Raw genomic sequence first — 17,009 nt, forward strand, 5'->3', positions numbered from 1 at the left:
TTTAAAGTAATTTTAGTACGCTCGGGTCTTATGTTGCAGTGGGTATGCTCCAATCAAAGGTAAACATTTCGTTAGTTTCAAATAGAAATATTTGTTGTTGATTTTAATTTATTTGCATATGTTCAGGTTTATATTGTTTTGCTTGTTTTTGTCACGTTTATGTTACCATTCAACTTCAAATACTATTGAAGAATTGAAGTTAAATACATTGAAGTAAAATATTGTTGCATGTATTGTAAATCTATGAATATTCAACTTTTTCTTTGTATTTATGTAGTATTCATTTGTTTAATTTTGTTCTAGTTTATTGTTAATATTTAATGTAATAAATATTTTTGTATTTTTATGCTTAGTTTGCATTTTTCATGGTTATTTCATAATTCAACTTTAAATAGTATTTTATTGATATTTCAAGAAAATATTGTTGATTTTATTGTAAATCATAATTGTATAAGTTTTTTTTTCTTCCTTATTTAAATTATTTTTTGTTCTCATCTTGTTTTAAGAAAATGCAAATAATTTTCCCCAGATTTTTTAAAGAAATGGATATATGACTATAGTTTTACTTATGGACATATTTATTTTATTCTTTCTGTGTTTGTGGATTATGAAATTCGACTCGGTTTCGTTCCCTCCTGCGAATTCTGATGTAAGACTTGAATCACCCTCCGACTCTGCAGTCTGTCGCCACGGTTCCATGAAGCTCTTCTCTATTAATTACGAACTGCTTGTTTCCTCAGATAAAGGCGGTGTTGTCGAACAAGCGTGCCATATGGGACACGATTTGTCAATTATCGGCGGTACCGCCCCACCTGAATATAACGGCCGGGCGGTTAACTTATCTCCTAGCTTGTGAGTGTGAGAGTGTAGCTGTGGTTGTAGCTGAGTCATTCCTTAGCTGAGAGACTATATCAGGTAAATCACTCAACCATTTCGTCATATTTATTGGCATAATGTAAATTATCACGCTTTAGGAGTTTTTCAAAGGGATTACTCAAATTATGACGGCATGTTTCAGTTAGAGATCTAAATTGCAAACCAAACACAATAGTTAATTGTGTACATTTATAGCTATTTTTACAAGGGTTGGAAGCCGTGACCTCTTAGTTATACAGCTGCAACCCTTTCCCAGTTGTTGGGAAGGTGGACTTGATCGTCACGTTTTAATGCTGCTTTCATCAATTTAAATACCTAGTAGAATCTTTAATAATAATTGATCAGGTGATTATAAATACGGGCGCCTAACTAAATAGTTTTATACATATCAAATCTGAGTTGAACAGAAGAAAGGCTAGCATATCCCTATCTTTGCCTAAAAGGTAAAGACTTTTCATTTAATTTCCCTAAAACATCGTTAAATAAGATCTCACATAAATTAATAAAAATACATACGCACGGTTTAAAAAACGTGTACCAAAGCAACAAGAACTATTTCAAGACATTTAAATAAGCAAACGTTGTTCAGTTATGTTTTAGTTTGTTTAATTTACAATAGCAAAAAATCAATCGAGGCCTGAGAGCGTGGATAAATATGTGAAGCGTTAAAGGGTGGCTCCTGGTATTCTTTGTTTTTTCGTTTTGCTTTATGTATGAAGGTCAACCTTGCGTTATGTTAATTTTAATGAACTTAGGGTAAAATTTATAAAGTCACAGAGACAAATTTCTGAAGGTTATGTTTTTCTAATCAAAATTTGCATTATACAATGTACAGTTTTGTGATTTAAACATTGATTTAGTATGTTACGAAAGTGAATCTTTTATAAAATAAAAACAAAAACAAAGCAACGAAACTAATTAGAACAAAACCAAAGCACGCTTGCTATAATATGTACTATTTCATTAATACACAGTTTGAAAACAGTCAAATATTGAATTTTGAAATATTTTTTGGAAGTAAACGTTTCCAATTACTTGCATTATCAACTAGCAGTTACACACGCAATTTTCAAAATCCAAGGTCTGCTTTCTTGGTGAAAGCTTTTATGACGTAATATGATGGAGCCCTTCAAGTTAAAAAATAAGTAGATAATTCAGTATATATTATTTCAGTATACATGTATGAGAGATTTAAAACGAAAATACAATTTTAATGGTGTTTTTTTAGGTATTGTTGCACATATAAATATATTTCTATAAATATCAAAAAGTAAATTTTGTCAAAAATTGTCAACTTCCTACCGTTTGGATTAATTTTCTAGCTACGGTATTTTAAGCGCCATATTTGAGTTTAATTTTGTCCCGATCAAGAAAATATATTCTAACAAAAACCAACTTCGATTAAAATGTGTCTTAGATTTTTCATGTGCTATAGTGATAGTTTGCTTTTTATTCAGACAAAGAAAATATATAACTTAAGTACGACTGAAAAGTTACTGCGGTCCAAAAGAGTCAGATACAAACGGTTGAATTCATTCACTTCAAGAAAATATGTGCTTACGTAAGCTTAAACAGACTACTTTAGTGAAGACGCATCTATTTCTGTCGCTTGTATTCTGCTTTTGATATAAGGGGAAGAGTGCGCCATCCCATTGCTTTTCCTTTAACTGCAGTACAATTTATAAGGGAGACAACCAGTTTCGATAACCTTATGTGTAAAACATTCACAACCTTCTTCATCAAGGTGGGTTTTTAAACACCGTTTAAATATTATTTTCAATGCATTAGATGGCTTATTCGTGATTGGTGCAATCTAAAACAAAAATTGATATTAACTTTGTCTTTGCACTCTGTATAACACAACCGATCAAAGCACTATACGATTTTTGGATATTTTCCAAAATTTAAATTCAAATCACTTTGGTGAACTTCAGCTGACAGTGTCAACAGCTGTTTATGGCCAGTCAACTTTGGATATGGTCTCGTAAACATTATGTTATTAAATACTCTGACACTTTTCCAATTTTTCTCACCTTTTAAATCCTTTCTAGTACTTCTATAAATATTTCAAAACCTAAATTATCCAAATCCATCCAGTCGTTCTCGAGTTTTAGTGATACTAACACTCTTCATTCCATTTTTATATAATACTAACTGTATGCGGCTTCGCACGCTTTTCGTAAGTTTTACCTGTGTATGACCACTTCTGGTTTAAGTGAATCATATTTCTAACGGCAATGTAGAGTTTGTCTTGTTGCCACGATCAAGAAAATTGGTGTATATGTATAGCCAATGTACATGTACATGTGCTTTATTATAAAGTGGTTTAACACTCAAGCTTTAAGTTCAACCATAAACTTATCTTAAAGACAAATATACATCATAACGTAGCGCCTTCAAATAGTGTTATGCTATTTAATATACATAACTGTCTCGTAATTGCAGTTTATAAGGTGCTTTGAAAACTTTTATCTTTTGCGGTGCCACCAGGTGGTGAGTTACATTAATAGGCGCATAGCATATAAACCTTTTCCATAGATACGTAAAATACGTGTACATAAAAATTTCCATAATGATCGGTCAAATAGTTCACAATTTTATAAAGGACATACAAACATATAATATATAAAAGATTTCGATCTAGATACCATCACGGATCCAAGGGAATACCTCAATGTTCATAAGAAGATTCTGGGTTGTAATGAATGTCCAAATCTTGTCTTATGTCACCCTGTAAGCTCTGAATGGTACAGTTATTAAAGAAAATAATGATTGGTGTCAAAACGTGGTCACAGCTATGTTGGCGCGCGTGTGGCTGTCGCGTGCAAACACGCGCACTCTACTTCAATCGGGCTCAAATCACAAGTTTTATCGTGTAGACAATGCGTCAAGGCGTACACGTCAGAAATGGACTTGCACGATAAACAGCGTCTACATTTTTACCACAACTCAGATTTCATTAGTATTTACTACGATCAATTTTAATGGCGTTTTATTTTTCACACAGTTCAAATTTTTAATCATAATTTATCCAAATACGGCTGAAAGATATATATGTTTTAAGTATTAAATAAATATCATTTTAGTTTCGATAAACACAATAATACACATGAAATTGAATTCACAGCGTTTTAGTGCTTTAATTAATTAAAGAGTTATTGCCTTTTGTTTGGGATTTACCTTACATAAAACATATTCCGATTAATAGGGGTATTTTTATACATGGTTGTACATACGCAAGATACCCATACACAATGCTCTTCAGGCCTGTACGGATTAATTATGTAGAAAGGGAAAAAAATACATCATTATTATCATCAAATGTACTGAGTCAAGTTCATCAAAATTTGAACTGGTTTTCTAAAGAAAAAACTATTCATCAACACAATACTAGAAATACCAATTTGTTAATATATCCTGTACACACCACAGCCATATTTGAAAAAAGTTTGTATTATATGGGTATTAAACTTTACAACAAACTGCCTAACAATTTCAAACAAATGCCACAAGTTGAATTCTTAGATAGAATAAAAAGTATGTTTGTCAAAAAGGCTTACTACAAGATTTCCGAATTTCTAAATGACAAAAACATAATAATTTAGTTATGAAGATTGTTTTCTCCTAAGAAACTTAATTTAATATAATACAAAATTCAATAATTGATCTCCATTTTGTTATTTGAATATTGTTATATTGTTACCAATTTTATTGTTTGATTTATTCATGGTTTTATTAATTTTATTGTTTTACTAATTTTATTGTTTTATTTGTTAATTGTTTTAGTAATGTATTGTTTTATTTGTTAATTATTTAACTAATTTTATTGTTTTATTTGTTAATTAGGTTAATGAATGATTGTTATTACATTATGGTGTGTACTACAATTTTAATGTTATCTGACTCAGGAATGCTTTACAAAATAAATGTTTGACATAGGTTTTAATACTGTTAATTAGTTTATAGTTAATTTATTCATAGCTGAAAATATTAATACTGTTATTTATAATAGAGCTTATTTATTTGTTAGCAAATCATTTTATCTAGAATCTTGTTAAATCTATTAGTACTAACGATGGGAGACCGAAAAAAGGGAAATTTCTGACTATGTCATCTGTCTTACCAGCATAGCTGGATCTTGTAAGATGTAATATGACAATAAACATTCATTCATTCATTCATCGTTATTTTTCATTTTTTAGCCAAGCACTTAGTTAAACGATCTATACTAAGAAACCCCATTAATTCTATAAGTGTCACACAACGTAGATTGCAGAATTCGACGTAACGGAAGTCTTACCAAACAATACAACAGCGTATGATAATTTCATATGCTTTTACTCAGTTTGTTACTGAAAGTTTTATTCTGAAATTTATTTGTTCCGCCATGGTTACCTATATCACAGTAATTAAAGTTTTAGAATTTTAATTTTTACATTTATTCTGACCTTATATATATACAAATTCAATACACATAACACATATATGGAGGTTAGTATAAACTTCAATGCGAGTTTTGAATTTAGATTCACTTAATCTTTTTCCCAGTGCAGCGTCTCAAATCTGACGGTAACAGACATAACTCATGGAATTTAGAGTCCACATCCATATGAAGAAATAAAAATAATATGCGACGGAAATCGTACGGACGTGGACTCCAGATTCGAGGATTCAAGTCTGTGACAGATTTGAAACACTGCGCTAAGCGGAAGATGAACTTAGCTAAACTCAATATCAACAAAATCAATAGGTCTTCTTGAGTAGAGAAGAGGAGTTTTCTTTCAAGGCCTTTCGCACGAAGAGTTCGATATAGACTGGTGGGCAATGGCAGGATTAAATTTCATGATGGCCATTTCGGGTAGTTGACAATTTATGGGATTCAACTATTCATTTTGCATCTGGGATTCAACTAAGCATCTGGATTAGACCACAGGATACCAGGTTGACCAACTTGATAGTACATAATGTACAACAGCTAACCTGTACTATAGATTTTCTTTTCTACAAAGTAAAAATAGCAGTTCAATTAATATAGTTTTCTAACTTTTAGAGCTTCGACATTGCATAGACAACATTTAGAAAAATGGAAAAGGAGTGAAACGACAAAAAGACCTTATTTTGTTTAGATCTTGTCTATTTGTATTATTGTTCTATAACTGAAAAATAGCCGAAAAATAGCATTTTATTCCAAAAATGCATTTTCTATGCGATGAATACAAAACTTAATTTCTTTCCTACTTAACTTATTGAATATTGTTTGCTTTGAAATGAGGTTTTGAGTCATTATTCTTTTTAAATCCCTCCATCAAGGGAGTAACTATTTATTTTTAACATTAGTTCTATAAGACAAATAATGGTTTAAGATTTTATTTTTATGAATTAAACGTTTAATAAGCAGAATAAGCATCAAACAATAATGGGTAGCATGCATAGCAAACCATACCAAGCATATGGTAGCAAAGCATACCAAAGCAATTTTTAACTATTTCAATCCAGTCATAATTTTCTCCTTTTGTTACTTCATAACGTTTAACGACTTGAATATTCTTACCTGTATAACACGGCAAAAGCAAGGGACTTCAGGGTTATATTGTATAAACATAAATGCAATCCAATATCGAATTCCTTATGGTGATGTAATCGATTTTTTGTTTGGAATTTGTTTTAAGACATTTAGGACAGTTCGAGTCAATAGAAACAACAATAAAGAGTTAATTATATTATTTTTTTCTTTAAAGAAAACAAACAGTCGTGGTTGGGAAGGTCAACAGGAGACTGAAAAAAGCTATTATGGAACAATATTTCTCACCAACGTCGCTCGCACAATACTGCTTCGTCACATCGTATACTCGAAAAGGCATCTCGTGGTCGGCACAGATATCTATGTACACTTGCAGGCGAAATCACAGAGGATACATAAACGGTTCACAGCAAGAGGAACTGGCATCGTAGGGTTAAGTGGTCACAGGGGAATCCACATCTGCCCAGGGCCTAACGGTCTCCATAAAATCTAATGGTGTTTTCAAGGGGGCGACTTGAGATGACCCCCGTACCTTCATCTTTAAAAGGCTGTGCACTAAACTGTGATTTAAAACGATTCACACAATGTTATTCAATATATTTAACTTTACATCCGGGCAAAAGAAACCAGAGAGGCACTCCGCACACCAGGTCTCATTTTAGACAACTGGGGCCGGGCAGCGCACAGGAGACACTATGCCGACTGATCAGGCCATGTCAAGTGATCTCAGGATTAAATTGTCTTGACCAATGGGGAGCAATCACCTGATTCTACGTCTTGGCCGATGGTGTAACTCAGCCCCAGCTTATCAAGAATCAGACAGGGAACACAAATACAAATCAAATTATTATAAACAATGAAATGAAATATTATACAAATTAAAAATAGTTGTAAATATTATACAAGACGTAAAAAATGATTTGTTAAAGGTGGCGAGCGGTTTTTGGATTTACAAACTTATACACACAAATGTTCAGTTTTACGTTTAGTACCAAGTCACTTACACCAGGCTTCGTTCTCATCGTAATGTGTCAATACATGTGCGTTAAAGCGTTTTATCTTTATCGGAGTGAGTTGTTGCGAAAAAGATTGTGTTTAATATTTGATGGCTGTGTATTTTAGACAAGGTTTTTTAAACTAACTACTCACCCAAACTATTCAATGTCCATACTTAGTTTACATTCCCAATAGAATTCTGAATAACAGTCGTAATAAACGTTCAGTCTCTTCAAACATTACTGTCTCAAACAAATAACATACACACACATTTGTAAGTAGACTTTATATACACAATCCGTCTATTGCAGTTCGGTTCTCATGGTAGCATTTACGTAACATGACTTCACCGAACTTGATCACAAAACCTAAAATCACCGCTAGCCCCGTAGTTGATATATACATCATCGGCTAGTTAAATAATAGTTGAAAGTCAAAAACCACAAAAAAAAACAAAATTTAAAAAATCTAAAGTTAATATAATGCTCATTTATACTGCATAATATTATATTATACAATAATGTTTGATACGTTGTCAATTAAAAAAATAGCTGAGAAAATGCACAGAAAGATTAGAGTGAAGATCTATTATTATTAAGGCGTTAAATATCCCGCCTTAAATGCTTTTTTTGCATCAATGGCATTTTTAATTGACAACGAGCTTTTAGCATAAAATTAAAGACCACTCATTTCGAAAACTGTCTTTGGCTTTGAAGATGGTGAAAATTGGTGAGTAACTGGAATTAATTAGTGCAAAATTTGTGTGTATGAGCATTACATTGTGGTTTAATATTAAACGCCTCGCTTTTAATACTAATACATATATATATATATATATATATATATATATATATATATATATATACTAAATACTAAAATTATTACGGCAGTACAAGATATTTGAATTTAATTGAATTATGGACATTTTGAAAGCTACACTGATAAATCAATCTGGTAAATTCAATCTTGAAGGCTACTAACTTGTAATTCATAGATTGTCCACTGAAAAAAAAGAGAAAGAGAGAGAGACAGGGGGGACAGATGCCCGTGACGATGGATCAGATAAATGAGGTTTTCAGTCCGTTTTCAGTCCGATTTGAAAATAATAAAGATGAATGAGTATTTAATTTATCTCTCTAACACCTTTTTTATAGGGTAAATGCTATTTTAATATTTTTTAATAAAATGTTGATATCTAAAGACTATGTTGGAGTTTTAATACATTCATATCTTGTTGACATAAATTAAACATTAAATTAGGAAAAATAAAGTGAAATCTTCATTTTTTAAATTATGATATATTGCACGTTATAAAATAATAAGAAAACCATAATTATAATGCAAATTTGATTTGCATAAACAATATTAATGAGGTTTAATAGTTAGAAGGATTTCAAAAATGTACTTACAATACTGGCATGTACACTATCACTCTCTGGTGTTTGATACCAATAAATGTATTATACAACTCAATTTTTAGGCTGAGCATTAGCGAATTCTATCACTCGAGGGGCTCAAAAATTTCATTTCTGCCAGTCTGTCTGTCTACATATATAAAAATCTCGAAAACGAAATGAACTATAAAATTTAAAGTTTTCAGCAAACTTAATTTCTATTGGCAACATTGAGGATCCTCTGTATAGTACATGTAACTCCGTAGCATTTTATTGAGCGTTAGTAAACACTTTTACATTCTTTTATTAAGTTTGTTTTTGACAATGGAAGGATTATGAAGGAAACAGGATTTTTTCGGACATTTGCCATTGTTCAGTAATACAATAAAATCATTAAAAGTACGTTTAGAAATCTGTAATCTCATCTCTTCTTCAGGTAAATGACTAAACTTATGCATAACTACAACCTATGATAAAGTAAACAAACATACCAGAGCGTTGTGACACGCAAAAATCAGGAACCACAACAGCCATGTTGTGTGTCATTCCCAGCACACTAGAGTTTGTGTAAACTACAGAATACAGGTCACAATAGGTATGCACTTACCGGCCAACCAAATAGACTGAGTTTTGTAGTTTAGTTTTAGTAATTAGTGTTTAGTTTTTATTAAGAGCATGTTTTAGAGTTAGTGTGCATGGAATTACACACAGTATGGTAGTTGTGATTCCTGACGTAATACGTGTCACAACGCTATAGTATGATTTGTATAGTTTAACCTAGATTTTAATTATGTTTTAGGTTAGTTATTTTCCTGATGAAGAGATCAGATTGAAAATCTCGAAACGTTACTGATTTTGTTGTATTACTGAACGATGGCAAATGCCCGGAAAATCCTGTTTCCTTGATTTTTACATTGTTCTTCTGGGTAGCCATGGTTGCGAAGAGAAAATCGCAGGGTAAATAAATTGCTAATTAGATTGAGTACAATCATAAATATTTCAACATTTTACGCAGTAATACATGTAGATTTTACGTGGGTGTGGCGTACTCCTTGTAAATATAATTGTTTCCCAACCTTTTAAGTTATCTGTTATAATGAGCTTTACTATAAAAAAAACTATAGTGAAACTTTTGGGCTAAATTTAAAAACGAATGTTTCTTTAGCAGGAATACTTTATACCAGGTCTTTTATATAAATTAAAGAAATATTACAGAGAATAAACAAAGTAAATAAAATAAATGTATGATCTTTTCCGTTGGACCCTCTAATTTTTTGAGACAGTCATATAATGTTCCGTGAATTCATGAGTTTTAATCTATATAGTTCATAATCTCTATTCAGTAAGAATAATGATATAGTTATAATTTACTATAATCGTCTAAGGGCTGAGTGAGAAATGTGGTTCACAGTACTAGGACTTGTTGTTACTTTTAGTTATTCGCAGATGTTTTCAGTTGGTGCTGATTAATCTACTTTGACAAATCAGTTTACTTTGACGAGGGCTTAACCAGTCTGCTAATCCTGAACCAAATGTTTCACTTAGTAAATAAATTGCTTTACGTATTTCAAAACTCAAAGTTCTAAAACACTATTTTGTTGGGTTAGAATAATATTTGTAAACACTAAATGTATATTTAAATCCTGATATAGCTACAGAAATTAGTTTTTGTTTTATTAAAAGAAAAACATGTTTAATTTTCACAAACCCCTCTCACAGTCATTAATCATGTAATGATAATTACTAAAAAAATTAGATAATTAATAGGTACGTAGTTAAGTTCTGCGCCATTTCACCTTTCACTTAGTGTAACATTTGAAGTTTAAACCTATGACAGACTTGACTCCTGAAGTCTGGATAGGTTTAAATCCTATCCAGACTTCAGGATAGGATAGTCTGGATCATCTGGATTAAATTTGATTGTAGTCTAGGTGTATCTGATGTTGAAACGATGTAAAGAGTTCGTTTTGAGCTCTTTCATCACCGACTGTTTTCGGATCTCTTCAAATGGATGTTGATTCCACATTCCAGGAGTCAAGTCTGTCACAGCTTTTTAAACTTCAGACGCTGCACTAAGTAGAATGTGAACTGGAGCTGAACTTAATATTCTTAACGATTTAACCCTTCCCGTTATTACTCATAATTAATGCATGATATGTGATTACTTAATTCTTTTATTAATTCATGGAATCATTATACGGTTACGTTACTTAGTTTTCACCTGATTAGTTAAATGTAAGATTTTATCACGTATAATTCTAAAACGTAATATAATTAATTTTACTACAATTTTAGGTCTGGTTTCATTCAGTTAATGATTGGTTAGCTCAAAGGTTCCCTAATTTGTGTTTAATTGTACTGTACAAACAACGGTGTTGTAATGAGTTAGGTTTTAAGTTTGTATTAAACTCCTCCAATCCCTACTTTGAATACGTATTTAGATTCGAAACGATTTTTAAATTTATATTTGTAACTGTTCAATAAGATATTCAAAAATGGATCCGTAAATATGTAACGTTCTATGAAGAGTCAAAAATTTAGTAGTGTTGACACACAATATGGTTGTTGACTTTCTTGGATTCTTGACTTATGCGTGTCACAACGCTTTGGTATGATTTGTTTATTTTTATCTAGATTTTAATTATGTTTTAGATTAGTTATTTACCAGAAGTAGAGATCAGATTGCAGCTCTCGAAACGTAGTGTTACTGATGTTTTTATCACTAAAAGACGGTAAATGTATGGAAAAATTCTGTATCCTTCAAAATCCTCTCATGGTATAAAACAAACTTCAAAGTTATAAATATACTCTATTGAATTAATTTTGCGAAACTCATCTATAAACTCTTAAAACGCTCCTGCCATTATAGACAAAATAACATTCTTACAATTTAATAAAGTACAAATTCATTTCTTATACGGTAGAAATTTCTACTTTCAGTTCAGATTTCTTATATCTTAAAATCCTAAAAGTTCTGTATCAGGAATATATTAAATATTTAAATAAATTTAAATATTAAGCCACTGATTCTGTAATTATATTGGTTTCCAGCATCTCGTTTAACAGGCTTGAACAAAAATGAACTAAGTCCAATTTGTGGTGGATGGTTTAGGGTGGCTGCTATTACTCAAATTCACTTTAATAACACTTTATATCAATAGCAATAAAATAGTCTTTGCTTGAAGTTTGCTTTTGGCCATGGAACGATTGTGAAGGAAACAGGATTTTTTTCCGGACATTTGCCATCGTTCAGTGATACGAAAACTCAGTAATAGGCCTACTACTTTTCGAGATCTGCAATCTGATCTTTTTCTTCAATCTGACCTGAAGAAGAGATCAAATTGCAGATCTCGAAATGTAGTGTTACTGATTTTCTATGTATCACTAAACGATAATAACAAATAAAATATTAATAAACCACTACGGGGTATTCATTTATAAAATGCGAAGTTATATTCCGTACGGGCTAAATGTAATATAGGTGACAATAAAATTTGAAATAAAGTTTTCTCAAACTTTTCTGTGGAATAATTGATGTAGAAGTGAAGAATGATGTTGTAATTAGACTCATAATCATTTTAGTATATGATTATATTAGTTTTTACTAATTACTTTTCTCACCAAAACCTGGAGAATCTAGTTTACGGACTGTTTCCAAAATAAATAACTGCAAATTAATTCCCTAATGTTCCTTTTTTTTGTTTTCTAAATTGTCGAAATATAAAAAAAAATGGGAAAAGGCGCGACAAGACAATTTTTTCAGTTCAATCGGTATAATATTTCTAAAAACTTTTCTTAGAACTTTATCGACAAGGTGAGTGAACACTCTAATTAGGTCACTTGATAACAGAAAGCCAAAAGCATTATTGGACATTATTAATTTAGAGTAAACGCCAGGGGGAAACATTTCAACTTCTTAAAGTCCCTAATTGGTCTTTAATTGTTAAACGACAAGGTTTAACAATTATTGAGATCAGTGGTTGCAGCAAACATTTTTACAATGAATAACATTTTTCAACTTTATTGCTTTCATTAATTTTCTTTCGCTATATTTAACAATTCTTTGGGTTTCAATAGATGACAAATTTAAGTTGGCATTAATTTAGAAGTTTGAATTTGATTCTAACTATCTGAAAAAATATTTTTAGTTAATCAAACTGTCAGTTACTATACACAATAATTTATAAGGGCGACATCCTTAATATAATTACTGTTAATTTAAGTGATTTTCCATCGTTTCTTTAAAAAATGTTGACTAAACAATTCTTTACCGCAACTGCAATACATGAGATATCAATACATAATCTAGATTATTTAATCTTTTAAGAATTTGAAATATTTTAGTGATTACAAATTATTTCCGTAGGAGCCTTTTTCTTTTAAATTTACCAATACAACTTTTGCTCTAATTTTTCAAAATATACTCATGCACATTTATATTTTTAGTGATGTATCAGCTTAATGCTGTGTATTTTATGTTTTAAACATATTACAAAAGTGGCTTTTGATTTTAAAATAAACTTTTAATTTAGTAGAATGTTTCCTAATAATGAATACGTAGATCTTGTTTTAATTTTGAATGCAGTAAATGTAAATTAATGCTTTAGCAAACGGCAAAATTTTAAAGATATATAAATGTAATGAAGAATGTAATAATTTAATAGGTACATTACAATTGTACGTACCTGTACATTCAGTTACAAATAATTGAATGAATTTAACTGATATAACAATGTTCCATCAGTTTTTATGGAACCTTATTTTTTTCTTTGAAACTACAATCACCGAAATCAACAGTTGTCTTTTTTGTTCAAAGTTCAGTGTATTTGTCAATAACGTGTGAACAGACTAACTAAAACAGCGTATTTCCAAGGAAAATTCGATTCGAAAAGTTCACGTTATCAATCAATTTTACTGATTATAACCTATCATATATCTTACTTTTCTTACTCGAAATACACAATAATAATACATCACGTTAAGTTTACATTAATAAAATAACAATTTAAGTACCCAATTCAATCAACGCAAATTACTTTTGGGTTGTACAAGATGTAACATAACAATAACTTAGATCATTAGAACAAGTTTACAACTCAGTTATTTCACTCTCATGCGAGCAGAATTATTACGCAACAATTACTGCATTGTTTCCTTATTACTGAAGACATTACTTGGAGGTTTCACAGCACACGCCATGTGCTCATTAGGCAATCCTCTTCATTAACACTCACTGGGTCAAAAGAAAACACAAATCCACGTAATATATTGTTTTTTATAGACATAAAAAAGCATATAACACTAGGAAAATATCCATAATAATAATAGAAAACAATAATAAACCTTTTGTAGATTTAATTTGTACAATATACATTTCGGATTCAAAGAATCTATCATCAGCTACTTGAAAGTTAGGGTTGATGAAGTAAATAAATAATTGAAACCAAGTTTTCATATTTTTAACTACCTTGGTGGCTATAAACTTTTGTATTTAACTTTATATGTGATCAGTTTATATAGTTTAAAAGTCTATTAAATTTTCTTTACTAGAAAATCTTTGTCATTTAATAATACACTAGGATTAATTTTGGCACTTTTGTAAATTTAAAAATGTTATAAATTTCACAATAGGTTGAATTATGTAAAGAATAAGTTAATAATTTACCACAATTGTATTAAACTACTATAAACGTTCTGTATACAATGTGAAGTTGAGTGTTGAGAGGTCTTAATAGCCCTAACTCCGCCTCTAAAGGCCTAAAGGCATTTTTCATTTCATAGGTGACGTTTTTTGCATGTGTACAAAATTTCAAAGATTGTTTTCGATGTTTGTGTATGTATGGCCGGTGTAATTTAAATGGTCATCATATTTTGAATTTGATGATATCTTCAATGCTTTTATATGTTGTTAAATCTATCTTTGCAATGATTGTCAAAAACCATTATATTGGACAAACCGGCCGATCCTTTCCAAATTAGATTTAATGAACATATAAAAGCGTCGTTGATATAGGGATATTCAAACACCAAATACTCCACACGTTCACGCATAGGCAGATGTATATTTCACTCATTCACGCCAAATCTCACTGTCCTTGGAGCCAGCTTTTAAATTTGGTACTTTCAGATATATATATATATATCCCAACGACTCATCATAAACTTTTTAGCGAATAAAATGACGCCAATAGGCATTTGAGACGAGTTTAGAATTTGTTTTGATTATTTGCATTTTTCACACACTTTCTGGGAGCTTGTTGATTAAACTACTGAGATACCGTCAATCTATGCCTATGGAGTCTAAAGTTTCCCCTGCCTCTAGTTCCATACTGATGAAATTCCCTGTCTCGAATTAAAGTGCACTTCTATTGTCAGTAAAGGACCACATCAAATATATATATATATATATATATAGAGGGCAATGTCAACAAACCAAACTCCCTCAAAGAATCCCTACACAACTCTCTGTAATTCAACTTTGCAATAATTCCAATCGCCTTTTTTTAAGCTTGGAAACGCATTCCATCTTGTGTTTAGCACAGTCCCCCATATCCATACGCAAAATACGGGCATATGAGACCAAAATGCGCCGTCTTTAAGACTTCGGGGAATATTATTTTGCTACACTTCGGAAGTAACTCTGGCACATGTTGTCAACGTAATCGTCCCAGGTCAGACCTCGATCAATGTACATCCCCAAGAATTTAGTGGATCCATTTCGCTCTAAAAGAACATCATCCACAAATACAGCAGCAATATAGATTCAAAAAGGTTAGAGAGAAGTGCTTGATAAAAAAATCGTTCTAGTTGAATCAAGCGTCGGAGGAGCCATCGTCTTGAACAAATGTTCATATCGCATTCACTATAACACTTATAACTTTTGAGAGAGAGTTTTTAATTATTACAGGAAAAATTGTATTACATAAAATGCTTAATTTGTAAAAGTATATATATTATGTGATTTGACTGATATTCCAATTAAATATTTACAAACAGTTTTAAAATTTCCTAATTCCTAATTCCTATCGTCATAAATCTTCTGAATTTTTAACGCCTGGAAGTCTTCAAAAACCAAAATGCGAGTTGTTTAGTTAATATGATGTAATCTTTCGGGTGGGTCCGACAGGACCCAATCTGTCAGGTCAAAAAATCTGTTTTAGTCCGGTAACCCCTAAAATGAAGTCCGATAGCACCAATAACACACATTCCCATAACCCGAATGAATAATTATGCCGAGCAGCCATCGGCTCCCCATGACTCCCCACCCTTACGGTTCGTATTTGGGAAAGAATGGGCTGTCTTCGATGTTGACGGACTGAAGCTGATTCGGGCCTAGCGGACTGGTATGAATTCGGCTTTCGTGGAAAGTTGAAGATTCTACTTTAAACTTTCCTATAATACCGCTAAATTCTATTATTTTTCCATTAACATTGAAAGGCTTCTGCATCTGTCCGTGACCTCCAAATTTATTCAGCTCTTTTTGAATCTTTAGTTTTATAATTTAAAGGACATTTAAGTCCGCCAGGACCAAATATTGAGACAATCCGCCAACTCCAAATCCTCTTAGATTCCGAAAAGTAGAATCGCCTCGTATTTTTAATGCCTTAGTCCGATAGCACTTAATAATGGAGAATTTTCAATCCTCTCTGAACCTCAAATCATTCGGAGCTGTACGAACGTGTGATTTTCGGTGTTATCGGACAATTTTACTATTCGACCCTGGCCCTGGTGGATTCGGTGCTAACGGACTCCACCTGATCTTTCCAGCCAGGGCCTTCTTCCAGTATAGTTTCGCTTTAAGCCTATCTTTACATTCATTAGAAGAAGAGTCACAACTCAGTTCTCAGGCCAGGCATACGTCTTATAGGGCGTTTGGTAAAAGAGCGTCTCGTTCACTTTTTTAGTTGCTGTATTCTTTTTATACCTTAAGAGTTACACTACATGTACATTCACTGGAGCCAAAATTTAATTTTCACCGCCACATGGCTTTTTTATAAAGCTACACAGTGAAATTGAAGTTAACATTTTTAAAATGGAAATTGATCTTTAATATTAAGATAAAATATACAGTCGTCTTGAACAATCTTTGTAAATTGAGTAAAAATATGTATGATCTAGACCTGTTATCGGTAGTAAATTGTAGGTTGTCTTAGTTGTCAAATTATTTCACATCATTTGTTCTAGAAATTATTAGATTAACAATTTTAAACAATTTTCAAAAA

General features: G+C 31.4%; 1 protein-coding gene across 4 annotated transcripts in view; it reads left to right on the forward strand.

Moving 5' to 3' along the window:
* The first annotated feature begins 819 nt into the window (after positions 1-819).
* Positions 820-17,009, forward strand: part of LOC124353056 (tachykinins) — a 169,185-nt gene continuing 152,995 nt past the window's right edge. For 2 of the 4 annotated variants that reach the window (XM_046802864.1, XM_046802865.1), the window contains exon 1: positions 820-915. The gene's annotated coding sequence lies outside the window, so the exon portion shown is untranslated. The remainder of the gene's footprint in view (positions 916-17,009) is intronic. The other 2 variants (XM_046802866.1, XM_046802863.1) reach the window with 2 other exon arrangements.

This window comes from Homalodisca vitripennis, chromosome 1 (assembly GCF_021130785.1).
Source record: "Homalodisca vitripennis isolate AUS2020 chromosome 1, UT_GWSS_2.1, whole genome shotgun sequence".
NCBI classification, from domain to species: Eukaryota; Metazoa; Arthropoda; class Insecta; order Hemiptera; family Cicadellidae; genus Homalodisca; species Homalodisca vitripennis.